The following is a 21,154-nucleotide window of genomic DNA, read 5'->3' as shown; positions in this document are numbered from 1 at the left end:
CGGAGACCCAAGGGTCACCTGTGCACCCCGGGCAAGCAGGTATAAAAGGTAATCCACTATGCTGCTTCCTCACTCTGGAGTCTGAATAAAGAGACCAAGGCCACAACAGTTTGAGCTTACAATACAGTCTTGTGGAGTTATTCTGAACATAATAACAGCAACTTGTATTTATATAGTGCCTTTAACATAGCAAAAGGCGCTTCACAAGAGGGTTTAAAGACAAAACAAATACATTTGACACTGAGCCACATAAGAAGGAATCACAGCCAATGATCAAAAGCTTGTTTAAAGAGGTATGTTTTAAGGAGCGTCTTAAAGGAGGAAAGAGGGGTAGAGCGGCGGAGAGGTTTAGGGAGGGAGTTCCAGAGCATGGGGCCTAGGCAGCTGAAGGTGCGGACACCAATAGTTGAGAAGTTATAATCAGGGATGCTTAAGAGGGTAGAATTTGAGGAGTGCAGACATCTCAGGGGGTTGTGGGGCTGAAGGAGATTACAGAGATAGGGAGGGGCGAGGTAATGGAGGGATTTGAAAAGAAGGATGAGAATTTTGAAATCGAGGAGTTGCTTAACTGGAAGCCAATGTAGGTTAGCGAGCACAGGGGCGATGGGTGGTGAGCGAGACTTGGTGCGAGTTAGGACACGGGCAGCCGAGTTTTGGATCACCTCTAGTTTATATAGGGTCCCAACCCAGTATGAATACTCTTGATTTTAGCCTCGGCTATCACGGTGTAACATGGTGATGGTCATGGCCGAATCAATGGCTAATATCTCCCCAACCTGATGATTCAGAACAATTAGGAGGAGGGGGACAGGCAAATGTTAAAAAAAAGACAATCACGTTAAAATTGTATATTGTACAGTCTCATATAAATAGATACATTTACATGCTGAGACGCCGTATAAAGCAAAAGGCCCATGTTGTACCTGCACTTTCTTTTCAGCAGTTTACAGGTCATTTCACCAATATTTCCTGTTTTATTCCCCCTACCCCTCCTTTTTGTTCTATTTAAATGCTTGTTCATCTGTCAGAAGGGCTGGAGCCCAACATGTGTACTGTGTAGGAAGGTGTAAATATGCCTCTATTATCCCAGCAAGAATGAGGAACACACTGAGCTTCACTTGCTTCCAGCAAACTTAGTCCTCATTTTCAGCCAGGCATCGACATGGTTGGCACGCAATTTCCCTTCAAGCTTTAATTGGAGGGTGGCCTTCAGTTCCCAAATAGGGTCAGCCACCTTTGAAGCACTTTCTGCAGCAAGACCTCCAATTCTTCAGCATGTTTCCACTGTTCCATTGTGATCAATCAGTCCACTTTTCCACCAACGTCACAACTTCCTCTTCAAATGATGAGCTGCAGCCCTTTAAAAGCTGCTGCCTCTCCGAGGCCAACCTTCCCTGTCAAGTCTGCGACACGACATATTCTCTGGACAAGCTCTTACATGTGCCATTCAAATTATATGGATAGAATCCGATTGCAAAATGCCATGCCAGTTGCCAGCAGATGCTAGCCTGTCCCACAAGCCTGCACAACCACATTGCTGACAGACTCACAAAATATTCCATGTATTTCACGATGGGTTACACTTCCCTGACCACCAAGATGCTGGGTAAATGATGTAATGCTGTCTTGTAATGAGCAATCTTTCAACTGTCATCATTTATTCATTGATGGGGTGTGGGCGTCGCTGACATTTATTGCCCATCCCTAATTGCCCTTGAGGAGGTGGTAATGAGCCATCTTCTTGTATAGCTGCAGTCCGTGTGGTGAAGGTACATAGTGCTGAGTTTGTCGTAGCGGTTTGGTACAATTGAGTGGCTTGCTAAGCCATTTCATGGGCAATTAAGAGTTAACCACATTGCTGTGGTCTGGAGTCACATATAGGCCAGACAGGGTAAGGACGGTAGATTTCCTTCCCTGAAAGACATTAGTGAACCAGTTGGGTTTTTAACAACAACCTGGTAGTTTCACAATCACCATTACCGATACTGGCTTTTTAATTGAACTGAATTTAAATTCCACCAGTTGCCATGGTGGGATTTGAACTCACGTTTCTGGATTATTAGTTCAGTCCTCTGGATTACTAGTCCAGTAACATAACCACTATGCTACCGCACCTGCTACTTTTTATGCACAGTAATGGATTTTGTTGGCTAGATAATCATTTGGATCTTGCGGACCCCCACCCATGCTTTCCTCCAACCACCTGTGACAGAGACTGTAATTCCTGTGTTGGACTGTTCAGTCGCCTGAGAACTCATTTTTAGAGTGGAAGCAAATCTTCCTCGATTTCGAGGGACTGCCTATGGATCATTTGGATATGCTGAGCTTCAGCCTAAGTAATGATGGTGGTCGGCATGGCACCCCAACTTGAAAGTTTCAAGCTCATCATGAATAATGTGTTCAAAGTGACTTTCTTGCTTCAGCTTTGGCAGCAGCAACACTACACTCGGTCGGACAACTGCTCTGTGTCTCTGGTGCAACAGCAATGACTCATCTGAAGGAAGCATATGGCTGGTTCATAATGTGCATCTTGATAAGTACAAACTGATAGATCAAAGTCCTGTCATGATGCTGACCCAGCTATAGGACCTTGGACCACAAATTTGGGTTAAAATGAGCTATTTTCTAAAGAAAAACATGACGCCAGCAAAAAGGGCATTTTTATCTAATGGAATATGACAGCATATTTAAATAGCTATCACTGCCAACCAAAATCTGGTTACAGAGTTAACATCACCGGCTCTATTATCCCAACACATTAATAACGTACGGTCTTGTCAACATTGGTGAAATTGTTTGTTATATATAGAGGCTCAACAGTAATCAGGTCGACCATTCTGGCTTTTCCAAGTACAACAATCAACATCAGCTACGGATAATTACTGCACATAGTGTGCATTTTATTTTTGGAAGTGACTCATTGAATACAGTCACCACCACTTAAAGGAGGATAGACTTTTGTTCCAAGTATTAACCCATTCTTATGGAAGAAAATAATAGACCAATCATTCTTCATTAAGGTGGAGAGTGACACAGTTAATTCAGAGACTAGGGTCCTGAACTTAAAGAAAGGTAACTTCGATGGTATGAGACGTGAATTGGCTAGGATAGACTGGCGAATGATACTTGAAGGGTTGATATTGGATAGGCAATGGCAGACATTTAAAGATCACAGATGAACTACAACAATTGTATATCGGGCGTAAAAATAAAAAAGGGAAGGTGGCTCAACTGGGGCCAATAAGGGAAATTAAGGATAGTGTTAAATCCAAGGAAGAGGCATATAAATTGGCCAGAAAAAGCAGCAAACCTGAGGACTGGGAGAAATTTAGAATCCAGCAGAGGAGAACAAAGGGTTTAATTAGGAGGGGGGAAATAGAGTACAAGAGTAAGTTTGTAGGGAACATAAAAACTGACTGCAAAAGCTTTTATAGATATGTAAAGAGAAAAAGATTAGTGAAGACTAATGTAGGTCATGCAGCCAGAATCAGGTGAATTCATAATGGGGAACAAGGAAATGACAGACCAATTGAACAAATACTTTGGTTCTGTCTTCACTAAGGAAGACACGAATAACCTTCCGAAAATAATAGGGGACCGAGGGTCTAGCGAGAAGGAGGCATTGAAGGAAATCCTTATTAGTCAGGAAATTGTGTTACGGAAATTGATGGGTTTCATTGCCGATAAATCCCCAGGGCCTGATAGTCTGCAGGAGTAGTTAAGAAAGTTGCCCTAGAAATAGTGGATGCATTGGTGGTCATTTTCCAACATTCTTTAGACTCTGGATCAGTTCCTATGGATTGGAGGGTAGCTAATGTAACCTCACTTTTTAAAAAAGGAGGGAGAGAGAAAACGGGGAATTATAGACCAGTTAGCCTGACATCGGTAGTGGGGAAAATATTGGAATCAATTATCAAAGATGTAATAGCAGCGCATTTGGAAAGCAGTGACAGGATCGGTCCAAGTCAGCATGGATTTATGAAAGGGAAATCATGTTTGACAAATCTTCTAGAATTTTTTTGAGGATGCATCTAGTAGAGTGGATGTGGTGTATTTGGACTTTCAAAAGGCTTTTGACAAGATCCCACACAAGAGATTAGTATGCAAAATTAAAGCATATGACATGGGGGTAATGTATTGAGGTGGATAGAGAACTGGTTGGCAGACAGGAAGCAAAGAGTAGGAATAAATGGGTCCTTTTCAGAATGGCAGGCAGTAACTAGTGGGTACTGCAAGGTTCATTGCTGGGACCCCAGCTATTTACAATATACATTAATGATTTAGACGAAGGAATTGAATGTAATATCTCCAAGTTTGCAGATGACACTAAGCTGGGTGGCAGTGTGGGCTGTGAGGAGGATGCTAAGATGCTGCAGGGTGACTTAGACAGCTTAGGTAAGTGTGCAAATGCAGACAGATGCAGTATAATGTAAATAAATGTGAGGTTATCCACTTTGGAGGCAAAAACTGGAAGGCAGAATATTATCTGAATGGTGACAGATTAGGAAAAGGGGAGGTGCAACGAGACCTGTGTATCATGGTACATCAGTCATTGAAAGTTGGCATGCAGCTACAGCTGGCAGTGAAGAAGGCAAATGGCATGTTGGCCTTCATAGCGAGAAGATTTGAGTATAGGTGCAGGGAGGTCTTACTGCAGTTGTACAAAGCCTTGGTGAGGCCGCACCTTGAATATTGTGTACAGTTTTGGTCTCCTAATCTGAGGAAGGACATTTTTGCTATTGAGGTAGTGCAGTGAAGGTTCACCAGACTGATTCCCAGGATGGTAGGACTGACATATGAAGAAAGACTGGATTGACTAGGCTTATATTCACTGGAATTTAGGGGATCTCATAGAAACATATAAAATTCTGATGGGATTCGACAGGTTAGATGCAGGAAGAATGTTCCCATGTTGGGGAAGTCCAGAACCAGGGGTCACGGTCTAAGGATAAGGGGTAAGCCATTTAGGACTGAGATGAGGAGAAACTTTTTCACTCAGAGCATTGTGAACCTGTGGAATTCTCTACCACAGAAAGTTGTTGAGGTCCGTTCATTAGATATATTCAAAAGGGAGATAGATGTGACCTTTACGGCTAAAGATATCAAGGGGTATGGAGAGAAAGCAGGAATGGGGTACTGAAGTTACATGATGAGCTATGATCATATTGAATAGTGGTGCAGGCTCGAAGGGCCGAATGGCCTACACCTGCACCTATTTTCTATGTTCCTATGTAAACATTCAATATTTTATCCGAGCCAATATTAATCCCTCGACCAAAATCACTTTAATACAGATTATCTTGACACTTTGCGGTTTGTGGGAGCTTGCAGTGCGCAACTGTTGTGTTTCCTACATTACACAGTGACTACATTTCATTAGCTGTAATGTACCTTGTGACTTCCTGAGGTAATGGAGGCTGCCAAATAAATGTAAGTCTTTCTTTCTTTCAAATAAAAATCATAGAATCAGAAATTTACAGCATGGAATGAGGCCATCTCGGTCCATCGTGTGCACGCCAGCCAACCAAGAGCTATCCGCTTAATCCCACTTTCCAGCTCTTGGTCTGTAGCCCTGTAGATTATGGCACTTTAAGTGCACATTCAAGTATTTCTTAAATGTGGTGAGGGTTCCTGCCTCTACCATCCTTTCAGGCAGTGAGTTCTCGACCCCCACCACCCTCTGGATGAAATCTATGACTCCTGGTTGTTGATCACTCTGCCAAGGGAAACAGGTCCTTCCTATCCACTCTATCCAGGCCCCTCATAATTTTACACACCTCAATAAGGTCTCCCGTCAGCTTCCTCTGTTCCAAAGAAAAAAGATTCAACATCTCCAATCTTTCCTCATAGCCAAAATTCTCCAGTCCAGGCAACATTCTTGTAAATCTCCTATGCACCCTTTCTTGTGCAATCACATCTTTCCTGTAATGTGGTGACCGGAACTGTACACAGTACTCCAGCTGTGGCCTAACCAGTGTTTTATACAGTTCAAGCATAACCTCCTTGCTCTTGTGTTCCATGCCTTGACTAATAAAAGCAAATATTCCATATGCCTTCTTAACCACCTTATCTACCTGGCCTGCTATCTTCAGGGATCTGTGGACCTGCACTCCAAGGTTCCTTTTTTCCTCTACACTTTCTAGTGTCGTACCATTTAATGTCTATTCCCTTGCCTTGTTAGACCTTCTGAAATGCATACCTCACACTTATCCGGATTGAATTCCATTTGCCACTGTTCTGCTCAACTGACCAATACAATGATAGCTTGCTGCAGTCCTCAGCTTTCTTCTTCATTATCAACCACACAGTCTATTTTAGTGTCATCTGCAAACTTCTTAATCATACCCGCAACATTCAAGTCCAAGTCATTGATATATACCACAAAAAGCAAGGGACCCAACACTGAGCCCTGCGGAACCCCATTGGATACAACCTTCCAGTCACAGAAACACCCATCAACCATTACCCTTTGCTTCCTGCCTCTGAGCCAATTTTGGATCCAACTTGCCACTTTGCCCTGGATCCCATGGGCTTTTACTTTCGTGACCAGTCTGCCATATGGGACCTTACCGAAAGCTTTGCTAAAATCCATATACACTACATCATATGCCCTCATCGACCCTCCTGGTTACCTCCTCGAAAAATTCAATCAAGTTAGTCAGACATGGCCTTCCCTTAACAAAACCATGCTGACTGTCCTTGATTAATCCATGTCTTTCCAAATGAAGATTTATCCTCTCCCTCAGGATTTTTTCCAATAATTTTCCCACCAGTGAGGTTAGGCTAACTGGCCTGTAATTACTCGGTCTATCCCTTTCTCCCTTTTTAAATGAGGGTACAACATTAGCAGTCCTCCAGTCCTCTGGCACCACTGAGAGGATTGGAAAATGCCAAAGAATTATCAGTCTGGGTCACTCCGCTGACTCAACTCATGGGGAGTGAGTAAGATGCTACGGCAAGCAGGTTATTCGTTAACAGGAACAGATTTTAATTCAAGAACTAGTCTTGGATGGCAAATCCGTGAAGATAATTTTTCCTTAGGTTATTCAACCTTTCAAAGCAAGTTGTGTCCTTTGTGACCAGCCTGTGTTAGTCACTTTGCTTTTTTAAAATCAAATTCTATTTTGAATTTTTCAAGAAAGAATGCAAAAAATGGCAAGCTATCAGTAAAGTACACATTGTAACACGATGTGATGCAGTTTTGCAGACAACATTGTTAGAAACCACGAAGAATACTGGTGAATTCTTAGATAACGGCTGGTTTTTACAGCTAGCAGGATTGTGTAAAATGATATTTTAGTGCAACGAGGCAGTGTACAACGCAGGGAAACAAGCAGCTGCAAAGAATGCTTCCAGCTCAAGATTGCTTGGAATCCATCTGGTTTCAATCAACTAAAAAGTCTGTATGCAGGAGAGAGGCTCAGAAGATTGCCAGCTCCTCAGCAGGAGGGGCTGAAGACATCATTCCTCAGGATGCTGTCCATTCTGTCGTCAGTCTGGGTTTTACTGACGCTCGGCCTCAGGCCCGCAAGCATTATTTATAGCACTCCAATAAGTGAGTCCACACTTAGAGAAACTGTACATGATTGAAATAGAAGGTTTACACGATCCTCTCTGACTGGGCTGTCATTCAGAGCATCAAGATCCAGGCAGACCATGACAGCAGCAGTAACTGGCACGACATTTCAGGGCAGAGTGTGGAAAAGTAGGTCAAACGCACCACAGCACAGCCCAACTCCGGATCAAGAAAGCCAGCGAGCCCTCGGCCTTCAATTACCGATGGGGTTCTCCCCGTCTGCCTCTGTAATTCTGTTAAGACCCCCAAAACCCCATCAGATCACTGCCAATTTACTGCGGGGTGAGGGGGGAAGGTGGATTCCATCGGTTTCCCGCTAGAGGTACGGCAAGAGATTGGGAGAATGCACGCGGATCCTCAGTTCCCCTAGTATTTAACCCAGTGGGTTAACAGTGATTCCCGTAGAGAGGCTGACTCTTGCGTTCCAGATGCCCCTTGTAGCTTTGTTAGTAAATGTACTGTCTAATGGGGAACCATACCCTACAGCCCAGTCAGGTCCCAGATTTGATTCCCAGTGGTCGTTGACTGAGCAGCCTCTTGGCTGGGGTAATTCTAGCAGTGCTGCAATTGGCCTCAGCACCCATGAAATAAGGGAAGGAAAAACCAACAGGTTTTCCCAACCCGTGATCACAATTGGATGGTTCCTGTTAGAAATCCCTGCCTTCTGCCACTGATGCCTTTAACCCTAGGGATTAGCAGGAAAAGGTCATCCCTGAGGCAATGGCAGAAGGCCCAATAATGCCCTTTTTGGAGGGAGAAGATCGAACCCACTCCTCATCTAATATTATTATATCAAGGTCATTTCTAACCGACTGTTGCATGGATAAAATTCACTACAACAACTTGTTATTTATATAGCGCTTTTAACGTAATGAAATGTCCCAGGGCGCTTCACAGGAATATTATGAGATAAAAAATTTGACACAAGCTTTGTAAAGTCCAGAGGGATATCATTTACCCCCCAGTTGAACAGTGGCGTAGACATTGTGATTTAACTGTTTAAATGCAGAGTTTTTTACGATGGGAGTACATGTTGGGAATTTATGTTAAGAGTGCCTCTCATCATTTTCCGTCTTGCACAGAGTGCTGTGTGAATTCCCGATGTGCTCTCCCGCTGCCTGAAGCTCTGAACCTAGAGCACTAATTTGTGAAATCTACCCCAGACTTCCGCCATTGTCAGTGCCATAACGACTGTCACAAATGTAGCCATGTTTGATTCAAAATAATATATCCAAGAGTCTTCGCCTTGTTAGTGCAGTGGATTTGCGTGTTTGCCTCTCACTTCTGGGGCCTGCGCTTACAGAAATCTCTTGTCTCAGCTAGCTGTAAGGGTCCTACTTTTGGCAGTCTTATTCCAATTCCCAGTGGGAGCAAGTTTACACCACAAAGTGGCTCAGAAATCAGCACAAATTGGCATTATCACTCAAAGAAGTCATAGTCTGGGAAGAGGATCAATTGTGTCAGTTCAGTATTGAGTGTTGTTGTGAACTTGGGATTGAGATAGTAAAGGGAATAAAGAGAGTGTTGCTTCACATGTGGTCATGCCATGACTGACTGAGGAGTGCTTGATAGTGATTTTGGGTTTTAAAAAAAGTAGAAGAAAATGTTGTGTATGTATAATATAAGTATATACCTTGTACACTCAAAGTACAGTTACATAAGACTACTGGATGTACCTTCTCACTGTATACACTGTGCTTGTACCACCAGAGGGTGCAACTGGTGGAGACCTAGGGGTTACCTGTACACAACAGGTAACCAGGTATAAAAGGGAGCTCACCATGCTGTAACGTCACTCTGGAGCTGTAATAAATGGACTAAGGTCACCACAGTTCAAGTACAATACCTGACCTCAGGGAGTCATTGTTGAGTGCTTACAGACACACTAAAAAGCAGTCCACTCCCTAGCACTCACAATAAACAACAACAACTTGCAGTTATGTAGCACCTTTAATGTAATAAAGTATCCCAAGCCACTTCAATTATCAAACACAATTTAACACCAAGCTACATAAAGAGGTATCAGTAGAAGGCAACCAAAAGCTTGGTCAAAGAGGTAGGTCTTAAGGAGCATCTTAGAGGAGAAGAGAGAGGTGGAGAGGCCGAGAGGTTTAGGGAGGGAATTCCAAACCCTAGGGCCTTGGCAGCGGAAGGCATGGTAGCCAATGGTGGAGCGAAGAAAATCAGGGAAGCGCAAGAGACCAGAATTGGACGATTGCCGAGATCACGGAGGGTTGTAGGGATGGAGGAGGTTAGAGAGGTAGTGAGAGGCGAGGTCATGGAAGGATTTGAAAACAAGGATGAACATTTTTAAATCAAGATGTTGCCAGACCGGGAACCAATGTAGATCAGAGGGCACAGGGGTGATAGGTGAACGGGACACATTCAACTCAATGAATCCAAAGTTTTAAAAAAATCTCCCCTTTAGAGTTGAAACTTCCTCTGCAAAACAGCAAAGAGGTAAATTCAGGGTATCAATAATTTTGCCAAGAGTGTATTAACAACAAAAGCACCAATTCAACCTGTTACAAAATATTGTCCATTATGCACAAAGGTTCCCAACTGTAATGATTTTGCTTCATGGTTTCTTTGGTTAAGAATTTGTACCAACACTTTGCGATGGGAGTACATGTTAGTTTATTAGCGAAGGTTTAACAATCACACTACACTGTACCAGTTCATCCACCAGGCTCATAACCACCTGTCTCATCGTGGACTCCTGAACCAAACTGGCTGGGGTTTTATTGAGTCTTGTGAATGTCACGTGACTCAACAGCTCTACAAACCTGTGAGCATACTCACATGTGCATACATCACACCAACAAACATTTATAGTGTTAGAAATGGTCTTAATTGACAGGGAAAAACAATTAAAACCCTGAATTGGCGATGGAATAAGCCAAGCGATTATTTCCAAATACATAAATGTTGGATTGAACTCAAGTTCAGAAGCAAACTCTTTATCAGACTAAGCAAGAGCTCAGAAACCGGCATTTGATCTCACCATGAAAGCAAAATACTTCTGCTTACCCAATACCTCTGTACCTCAGGAGATGCTCTCTGTGCTTCTGATGGAAGGTGACCTGTTCAATTATGAACATTCACATTGTTCAGAGGGGCTGCTGGAAAAATCCGTTACATTCCCCAATAGTGCGGCATCAAGAAGTAGGGCTCCTCAAATGGTTGCTGTGGAGAACTCACTGGCATTGACTGGATCATGCCAGATATGCAGAATCAGCATTATAGCGTTGCAGCCGCCCATCTCTAAACCACGTTTCCCTCAAGCACTGTGCCAGGCTGGAAGTGCAGGACTGGTCAACATACCCGCAAGTGCACTTTTACTAAAACTGAGCTTTTCTAGACCCAGTCAGAAGGATAAATGAGTTAACTTAATTGCAGAGGAGTTCAACAAATTTAAGCATGCAGCCACTTAATTCAAATTTGTGCAGTCTTTACTCCAGAGCATTGACTGTCAGGAATGTGTTATTTTCACCTCAAATGACCCAGAACTTTGGAATACATTTATTTGCTCAGCTCGTAGACCAAGGACTAAATATACAGTTCAATTTGGGGTCATAATGTCCCGAGTGATTGGTAGTATTACTCTACATTAAGGATCCAGTCTTGAATTTATATCTCAAGAACTCAGTCTCTAAAAATCACTCCAAGTCAATCAATAATAATAACTTGCATTTATATAGCACCATTAACAGAGCAAAATGACCCAAGGCACTGAACTAGAGCATTAGCAATAACAATTTGATCCCGAGTCACAGAAGAAGATATCAGGGCAGACTTAGAAAATAGGCGCAGGAGTAGGCCATTCGGCCCTTTGAGCCTGCACCACCATTCAATATGATCATGGCTGATCATGCAACTTCAGTACCTCATTCCTGCTTTCTCTCCATACCCCGTGATCCCTTTAGCCATAAGGGCCACATCGATCTCCCTTTTGAATATATCTAATGAACTGGCCTCAACAACTTTGTGGTAGAGAATGCCACAGGTTCACAATTCTCTGAGTGAAGAAGTTTCTCCTCACCTTGATCCTAAATAGCTTACCCTTTATCCTTAGACTGTGACCCCTGGTTCTGGACTTCCCCAACATCGGGAACAGTCTTCCTGCATCTAACCTGTCCAATCCTGTCAGAATTTTATATGTTTCTATGAGATCCCCTCTCATTCTTCTAAATTCCAGTGAATATAAGCCTAGTCAATCCAGTCTTTCTTCATATGTCAGTCCTGTCATCCCGGGAATCAGTCTGGTGAACCTTCGCTGCACTCCCTCAATAGCAAGAATGTCCTTCCTCAGATTAAGAGACCAAAACTGTATAAAATATTCAAGGTGTGGCCTCACCAACTGCAGTAAGACCTCCCTGTTCCTATACTCAAATCCTCTCGGTATGAAGCCAACATCCCATTTGCCTTCTTCACTGCCTGCTGTACCTGCATGCCAATACATTGCCCCCACGTCAATACGTTACCCCCAATATCATGTATTTTAATTGTGCACACTAATCACTTGTGTGGGACCTTGTCAAAGGCCTTTTGAAAGTCCAAATGTACCACATCCACTTATTCTCCCTTGTCCTCTCTACTAGTTACATCCTCAAAAAATTCTAGAAGATTTGTCAAGTATGATTTCCCTTTCATAAATCCATGCTGACTTGGACCGATCCTGTCATTGCTTTCCAAATGCACTGCTATTACATCTTTAATAATTGATTCCAACATTTTCCCCATTACTGATGTCAGGACCTCCGGTCTATAATTCCCTGTTTTCTCTCTCCCTCCTTTTTTAAAACATTAGCTACCCTCCAATCCATAGGAATGGATCTGGAGTCTATAGAATGTTGGAAAATGACCTCCAATGCATCCACTATTTCTAGGGCCACTTCCTTAAGTACTCTGGGATGCAGAGTATCAGACCCTGGGGATTTATCGGCCTTCAATCCCATCAATTTCCCTAACACAATTTCCTGACTAATAAGGATTTCCTTCAGTTCCTCCTTCTTGCTAGACCCTTGGTCCTCGAGTATTTCCGGAAGGTTATTTGTGTTTTCCTTAGTGAAGACAGAACCAAAGTATTTGTTCAACTGATCTGCCATTTCTTAGTTCCCCATTATAAATTTACCTGATTCTGACTGCAAGGTTAAAGTGGTAGGTTTTAAGGAACATCTTGAAGGAGGAGAGAGAGGTAGAGAGGCTGAGAGGCTTAGGCAGGAATTTTACCGGCGTTCAGAGGACGGATTCGGAGGCACGTCATCTGTCAAATTTGAAATGATTGATAGTGGGTAGGGGCCCCGCTGTCAACCCACCTCCGTGCTACTTTACCAGGTGTCGGGTCTGTCAACATTGAACAGACTTGACACGCAGTGGCGGGGAGGCAATTTAGGTCATTATGACCTAGTTGGAAGGCCATTAAAGACAATTTTGATCTCAACTTAACATTTTACCAGGTTTTCTATGAGGTTCCCACTGCTTGGGGATCATGTCAGGTTCGGAGTTGTGTCAGCATGAATTCATTTCTTTACCTGACAGCTGCAAGTGTGCTATAAAAGCTCCCATCTTACTGCTGTTCACTTTCCATGAACAGAACCTCTTGCTTACTGCATGTAGAAGGCACATTGACGTTTATGCAGATTGCCAGACTTTGGAGCAATCTCTCTATCCTGTGTCACCTCATTGGAACAACCACTCTCACCATTGACAGATCGCATCTCTGATCTCTACTTCACCTGCCATCGATTTCATTAGCATTGGTGCCCTTGGTCCTCAGAATGCCACCACGATCAGCCCCAACACCAGGCACACCAGCAGCACCAACCACAACACCAACCGTCTCCACAATCACCTGATGCTGCACAGGAGACAGGGCATCAGTGCCTGACCACATTGCCGCCCGGGACACCAGGGCTGGCCTCACCATGGCCAGATTTACTTCACTTGATGCTGTGCACCCTGGCTGCCACATGATGCGCCAGGTTGGCACCACCCCACACCAGCACCATAAAGCATCCCTACAATGCCCAAGCCATTCCTTTCACACTCATCACCATTGCGGTGGTTACCATTATGTCTCACCATTCACTGCAACTCACTGAGCCACTTCCAAAGATGCACACAAATCTGTCCAAGAAGGCAAAGTGTTGAAAATAAAGGTTTCAATGTTTGACAACACATTAACAGAAACGTTACATGAACATTGGCTAAAACACCCAATTGCCTACCCTTGTGTATTGTTAGTTGGTACGCTTGCACTAGGATAAGGGCGAGTGTGAGGGGTGGCTAGTGAGATGGGGAAGTGATAATATGGATAGAGAGGGAATGGTGGGTGTAGTGCATGGAGAAAGAGAGTCAGACTGAACACTGTGAGCTCAAAGTAAAATGCGACCGTAGTTTTTTATTGCAGGTCTCCAGCGTGCCTCTCCAACCTGTGAAGCCTCCTTAAATACCTGTGCTCCCAAGGGATTATGGGATCCCTTGGGACTCCAGGGGATGTGCCCTCTGGTGACTGTACAGAGTAAATACAAGTCCATATCTATAACAACACTCCCCCTCCAAAGTCAATAGTGTAACTAATTACTCTAAGTAGTAATAAAATGTGAGTCGATCTGGGGCCCTTCTTGCCCTGGTTGATCGTCTCGGTGTGAAAGCTGGTGTTGTTGAATGATTTGTTGGGCCCTCGCTGGGCTGCTGAGCAGCTGGCCTTGCTGGGCTGCCTGGTGTGTTGGGCCCTGCACGGCTGCTGTGGATGATGGGTTCTGCTTCGTGGTCAACCGTGGTGCCGGTTGCCACTGGTGTGTATGTTGGGGGATCAAAAAAGGTAGGGTCCAAGGTGGGTTGCTCAGGATAGTCTGGGAATCTGAGTTTGATTTGGTCCAATGAATGAGTCCATTTGAAAGTTTGACCCGAAACACCCTGCTCCCCTCCTTGGCCACGACAGTGCCAGGAAGCCACTTGGGACCTTGCCCATAATTTAATACAAATACAGGATAATTGATTTCAATCTCGCGTGACACATTTGCACTATCATGGTATGCAGTTTGTTGAAGCCGCCTGCTCTCTACCTGTTCATGTAGGTCAGGGTGAACTAATGATAGCCTTGTCTTAAGCGCTCTTTTCATGAGCAGTTCAGCAGGTGGAATCCCAGTGAGTGAGTGGGGTCTCGTGTGGTAGCTAAGCAGGACTCAGGATAGGCGAGTCTGCAATGAGCCTTCAATTACCCTCTTCAAGCCTTGCTTGATGGTTTGTACTGCTCTTCCTGCCTGACCATTGGACGTTGGTTTAAATGGGGCAGATGTGACATGTTTGATCCCGTTACGGGTCATGAATTCTTTGAACTCAGCACTGGTAAAACATGGCCCACAGGCTTTCAGTAGTGGCAGCGGACGTGCTAGCCGACATTATCTCACCTTCAATCCACTTGGAGTACGCGTCTACAACCACAAGGAAAATTTTACCCAAGAACGGGCCTGCATAGTCGATGTGTACCTTAGACCACGGTTTGGAGGGCCATGACCATAAACTTAGCAGCGCCTCCCTGAGTACATTGCTTAACTGTGAGCATGTATTACATCTGTGAACGCAGGACTCTAAGTCCGCATCGATGCCAGACCACCACACGTGGGATCTGGCTATCGCTTTCATCATTACGATGCCTGGGTGGGTACTGTGGAGGTCATTGATGAAGGTGTCTCTGCCCTTCTTGGGGACCACTACTCGATTGCCCCACAGAAAATAGTCTACCTGTATTGACATTTCATCTTTGCGTCGCTGGAACGGCTTTATCTCTTCCTGCATTTCCACTGGGACACTGGACCAGCTCCCATGAAGCACACAGCTTTTGACTATAGATAATAAGGGGTCCTGGCTTGACCAGGTTTTGATCTGCCGGGCAGTGACGGTGATTGCTCACTCTCAAATGCTTCCATAACCATGGCTAGATCTGTGGGCTGCACCATTTCCACCCCCGTGGTGGGCAATGGCAGCCTACTGAGAGCATCGGCGCAGTTTTCTGTGCCTGGCCTGTGGCAGATGGCGTAATTGTATGCGGACAACGTAGCGCGCATCTATGGATGCGGGTCGATGCGTTGGTATTTATCCCTTTATTCTCGGAAAACAGGGACATAAGTGGCTTATGGTCAGTTTCCAATTCGAATTTTAGCCCAAACAGGTATTGATGCATTTTCTTTACCCCATAGACACACGCTAACGCTTCTTTTTCAATCATGCTGGAGGCTCTCTCAGCCTTAGACAGACTCCTGGATGCATAAGCAACCGGTTTCAGTTTCCCAAAATCATTAGCTTGTTGCAATACACACACCCGACGCTATATGACGACGCATCACATGCTAGTACCAAATGTTTGCATGGATCATACAACACAAGCAATTTGTTTGAGCATAACAATTTTCTCGCTTTTACAAAGGCATTTTCTTGGCTTTTGCCCCAAACCCATTCGCCCCCTTTTTGTAGCAAGACATGTAGTTGTTCTAACAGTGTGTTGAGACCCGATAAGAAGTTACCAAAGTAGTTTAAGAGTCCCAGAAACGACCACAGCTCCGTCACGCTCTGTTGCCTCGGTGCGTTCTCGATTGCCTCCGTCTTCACGTTGTTGGGCCTGATGCCGTCCGTCGCTATCCTCCTTCCCAAGAACTACACTTCAGGTGCCAGGAAAACGCACTTCGAGCATTTTAACCTGAGCCCCGCGCGGTTGACTCGACTAAGAACCTCCTCCAGGTTCCGCAGGTGCTCGACTGTGTTCCGACCTGTGACCAAGATGCCATCCTGGAAGACCACAGTGTGCAGGACCGACTTCAGTAAACTTTCCATGTTTCTCTGGAATATCGCCGCCGCTGATCGGATTCCAAATGGGCATCTGTTATAAACAAAAAGACCTTTGCGCGTGTTGATGCAGGTGAGGGCCTTCGATGATTCGTCCAGTTCCTGCGTCATGTAGGCTGAAGTCAGATCCAGCTTCGTGAACGTCTTTTCTCCCGCCAGCATTGTAAAGTGGTCGTCGGCCTTTGGTAGTGGGTATTGGTCCTGCAGGGAGAAACGATTGCTAGTTACTTTGTAATCGCCACAGGTTCTGACGGTGCCGTCTCCCTTGAGGACTGGGACAATAGGACTGGCCCACTCGCTGAACTCGATTGGTGAAATGATGCCCTCTCGTTGCAGCCAGTCTAGCTCGATCTCTATCCTTTCTCTCATCATGTACGGTACTGCTCTCACCTGGTGATGGATGGGTCGCGCCTCCGGAATTAGGTGGATCTGCACTTTTGCTCCTTGGAATTTCCCGATGCCTGGTTCAAACAGCGAAGGAAGTTTGTTTAAGACCTGGGCACATGAAGTGTCGTCAGCAGGCGATAGCGCTCAGACGTCGTCCCAGTTCCAGCGTATCTTTCCTAGCCAGCTCCTGCCGAGCAGCATGGGACCATCGCCCGGTACCACCCAGAGTGGTAGCTTGTGCACCGCTCCATCGTAGGAGACCTTTACAGTAACACTGCCGATTACAGGAATCAGTTCTTTCGTGTAAGTTCTTAGTTTCGTGCGAACTGGAGTGAACACTGGCCTTGAGGCCTTGTTGCACCACAACCTTTCGAAAGTCTTTTTGCGCATGATGGACTGGCTCGCGTCTGTGTCCAGCTCCATTGACACTGGGAGTCCATTTAGTTCAACATTCAGCATTATCGAGGGACAATTCGTGGTGAATGTGTGCACCCTCTTTACTTCTACCTCCTCGGTCTGAGGCTCTGGTTCGTCGTGATCTTCCATGGATCTGTCCTCCTCTGCAACTTAGTGGTTTGCAGGTTTAACAGGCTTTGCAGCTTGCCTGCACACTCGTTAGAGGTGTCCCATTGTTCCACAGCCCTTGCAAATGTACTCTTTGAATCGGCATGAATGGAAACGATGATCACCCCCGCAGTGCCAACAAGGTGTTAATGGCCTAGCATTCATCACCCTTGATAGTGGACTCAGTCATCTGCGGATGTGTAGCTGCAGGTATGTGTGACCTGCCCTGTAATTTACGATTCGAAAACAACATCACCTTACTTCACAGTACTTGTAGCAGCACTTGTGTGCTGAGAGATTTGCTTCATATTGTCACTGGTGGCAATGAACGCCTGGGCTATTGCTATGGCCTTACTCAATGTTGGGGTCTCGACAGTCAAACGTTTGCAAAGTATGGTTTCGTGGCCAATGCCAAGTACGAAAAAATCTCTGAGCATGTGCTTCAAATTCGCAATGTCCTGCAAGGCGTCTTAGCTTGGCGACATAACTTGCCACTTCCTGGTCTTCAGACCTTTTGTAGGTGTAGAACCGTTCCTCACCATCAAAATGCTTTCCTTCGGGTTCAAATGCTCTCGGACCAGTGTGCACAAATCATCGTACGATTTCTCCGTGGGTTTCGCTGGAGTGAGTAGATTCTTCATGAGGCCATACGTTGGTGCCCCACAGATGGTGAGGAGGATCGCCCTTCGTTTGGCAGCGCTCTCTTCCCCATCTAGCTCGTTGGCCACGAAGTATTGGTCGAGTCGCTCCACAAAAGTTTCCCAATCATCTCCCTCCGAGAATATCTCCAGGATGCCCAATGTTTTCTTCATCTTTAGGTTCACTATCTGTATCTCGTCGCCAGTTGTTGTGAATGGAGAAAGAGTCAGACTGAACACTGTGAGCTCAAAGTAAAGTGTGACCTTAGTCTTTTATTGCAGGTCTCCAGAGTGCCTGTCCAACCTGTGAAGCCTCCTTAAATACCTGTGCTCCCAAGGGATTATGGAATCCCTTGGAACTCCAGGGGGTGAGCCCTTTGGTGGCTGTAGAGAGTAAATACAAATCCACATATATAACAGTGGAGGTGCAAGGTAAGTTAGTGTAAGGATGTGCAAGAGTCGGGTTGGGAAGGTAGAGTGATGGGGATGTGATCAGTGGCACCGCAGGATGAGGTTGAGTGTGGCTTTGGTAATCTACCGAGATAATTGAAAGGTTTGTGCCACCAAAGCCTGGTCCTCCTGATGACATCCTGCTTGTGCCCTCTATGCAATGTGCAACCAGGCTGCGTTGGTGTGTCCTGGGGAGATCTTTTACGTCCATTGGAAGGGAAGAGAACCTTGCTGCTGGCTGTGACTCCCTTCCATAAGCATATGGAGAGAATCATGGGAGAGCCTGGGTGGAACCATGTAGTTCTGCAGTGATTGTCAGTGTTTGCAGCACTTCAATGCTGTTGAACACTGACAGCACAAGTATCAAAGTAAATTTGATCATGGCCCCTTTAAGGAGACAGGCTGATGACGGGTCATCAAATGATGTCATCAGGCCCGCTTTCCTCAACTGGCTGGGAACCTCGCTGGGTGAATTTAACAACTTAAAATCTCTTCTACTGAGCGGGCTGGATCTAGCAGCGGGTTGGGACCCCGCTACGGACATCGCCCGCCTCGGTAGGCGAAATCGTGACCTCAGGGAGAGAATTCCAGAGCTTAGGGCCTTGGCAGCTGAAAGTATGGCTGCCCATGGTGGAGCGAGTAAAAATCTTGTTAAAATTAAAGTCAGTCCTGAAGATGTTTTCTATAGTTGAGACTAACTGAGTTTGTAACAACTACATTAACCAAGTTACTATTTTTGTTAATTAAGCCATCATTTAGCCAAACTCTTTGGAGCTGGGTTCAACTATCAAATCAGCAGATGACATTGTCTGCAGGTCACACCTTCCATGTGTAGTTGACAGCTAAACATGGAACGTAAAGTGAGCAGTGTGACTCTTAGCGCAGCATGTTTTAGCAGTTTTACACACTGGTCGGAATGAGGTTTTGTACATAACAGGATCCTGACCTTGGCCATGTCATCACACAGTGACATCAGGAGAGCCTCACAGTCGGGCAATGGTGGGCAGTGTGCAGGGGACCTAAAGAATTGATGAAAAATAAACTTGGACATTATTTGCTTTAAAGGAGGGCTAAAACTACAGCTGTACTAACAGAGAATGAGACATTCCTGTAATAATGCTGCTACACCTCATGGGATTACAGATGGAACCTTGAATGTGCCATGTCAGTGTTAAAGATGACAGGTTTAAGACAAAACCAGAAAAGAACAGCTGATACCAGTCACACCAGACTCATTTCCTTTTGACTGCTGGCTTATGTGTCATCCTGCACTGCTGGAGCCGACACAGTACTCTGCTCATGTGGTTCATTATCACAGTCACTTTTCAACATTTTATATGAGCAAAATAGGCTACCCATCATTTGACATGAGCACAATATGTCACCCTTTTCATTTTATCTTGTATTCGTTTTTATTCCATGCCTTCCTTTTCTATACAGTTGGTGCCTTGCCTTTTATTTCTTTTGTTTTTCTATCAAAGGGCATTCATTGGCCAATTGATGCCGAATCATAGGCCGTTGCGTGCTGTGGGGCAATGCCCGTTTGAAATTGGGTTGAAAATCGCCCAAATTCATTCCAATACACCTCTTGCTAACATGCGCTCTCTGCAGCCCAATATATTTTGCTCTTGACAGTTTTAGACAAATGTGGCACTTTCCAGCATCAGCTCTGTCAAACACTGCACTGCCAGAGCTGGCAGCGTTCCTTCTCCCCATGTATCACAGCAGTTGTATTTTGAAGCGTATTTATATTATGCATAAATTTAACCAAAGGCAGCATATTAATGTCACCACAGTTACATCATTAGTGTAAAAATGTTTTTTTTTCTTCCTGTCTGCATGCAATTGAGCTTGTTAGTAATCTGCGCTGGTAGCAATCTAAATAATAGTGCATGTCACAAGATCTTAAAAAAGCGGCTTGATTCTGTACTAGACCTGTTTTACCACATGGATCGCCATGACTCGTTCAACAGATATTGATGTGGGGTCATAGTCAACCATGGCTAGAACAAGAAAAATCCGCACTGATTCAGATTTAGTACTGCCTCTGTGTTGTCCGACTGCTTGTCCGATATCCAGTCCTGGATGAGCTGCAATTTCCTCCAATTAAACATTGGGAAGATCAAAGCCATTGTCTTCGGCCCCCGCCATTCCCTAGACAGCGATTCCATTCCCTCCCTGGCCACTGTCTCAGGTTGAACCAGACAGTTTTCAACCTCGGCTTCCTATTTGACCCTGAGCGCAGCCTCTGACCCCGTATCCTCTCCATCACAAAGGGCACCTACTTCCACCTCCATAACAACGCTGTCTCCCCCCCCCCCTCCCCCACCCCTGCCAAAGCCTCCGCTTATCTGCTGCAGAAACCCTCACCTATGCTTTTGTTACCTCCAGATTCGACTATTCAGATCCTCGCCTGGCCGGCCTCCTATCTTCCACCCCACCATAAACTTGAACTCAAAGAAAGAAAGAAGAAAGACTTGCATTTCACAACCACTGGATGTTTCAAAGCGTTTTATAACCAATGAAGTACTTTTGGACTCTAGTCACTATTGTAATGTGGGAAACGCGGCAGTCAATTTGCGCACAGCAAGCTCCCACAAACAGCAAAGTGATAATGACCGGCTAATCTGTTCTTTTTTGTTTGCGGGATAAATATTGGCCAGGACACCAGGGATAACTCCCCTGCTCTTCT

The sequence above is a fragment of the Pristiophorus japonicus genome, chromosome 5 (genome assembly GCF_044704955.1).
Source record: "Pristiophorus japonicus isolate sPriJap1 chromosome 5, sPriJap1.hap1, whole genome shotgun sequence".
Classification (NCBI taxonomy): domain Eukaryota; kingdom Metazoa; phylum Chordata; class Chondrichthyes; family Pristiophoridae; genus Pristiophorus; species Pristiophorus japonicus.
This window is presented reverse-complemented; position numbering follows the sequence as displayed.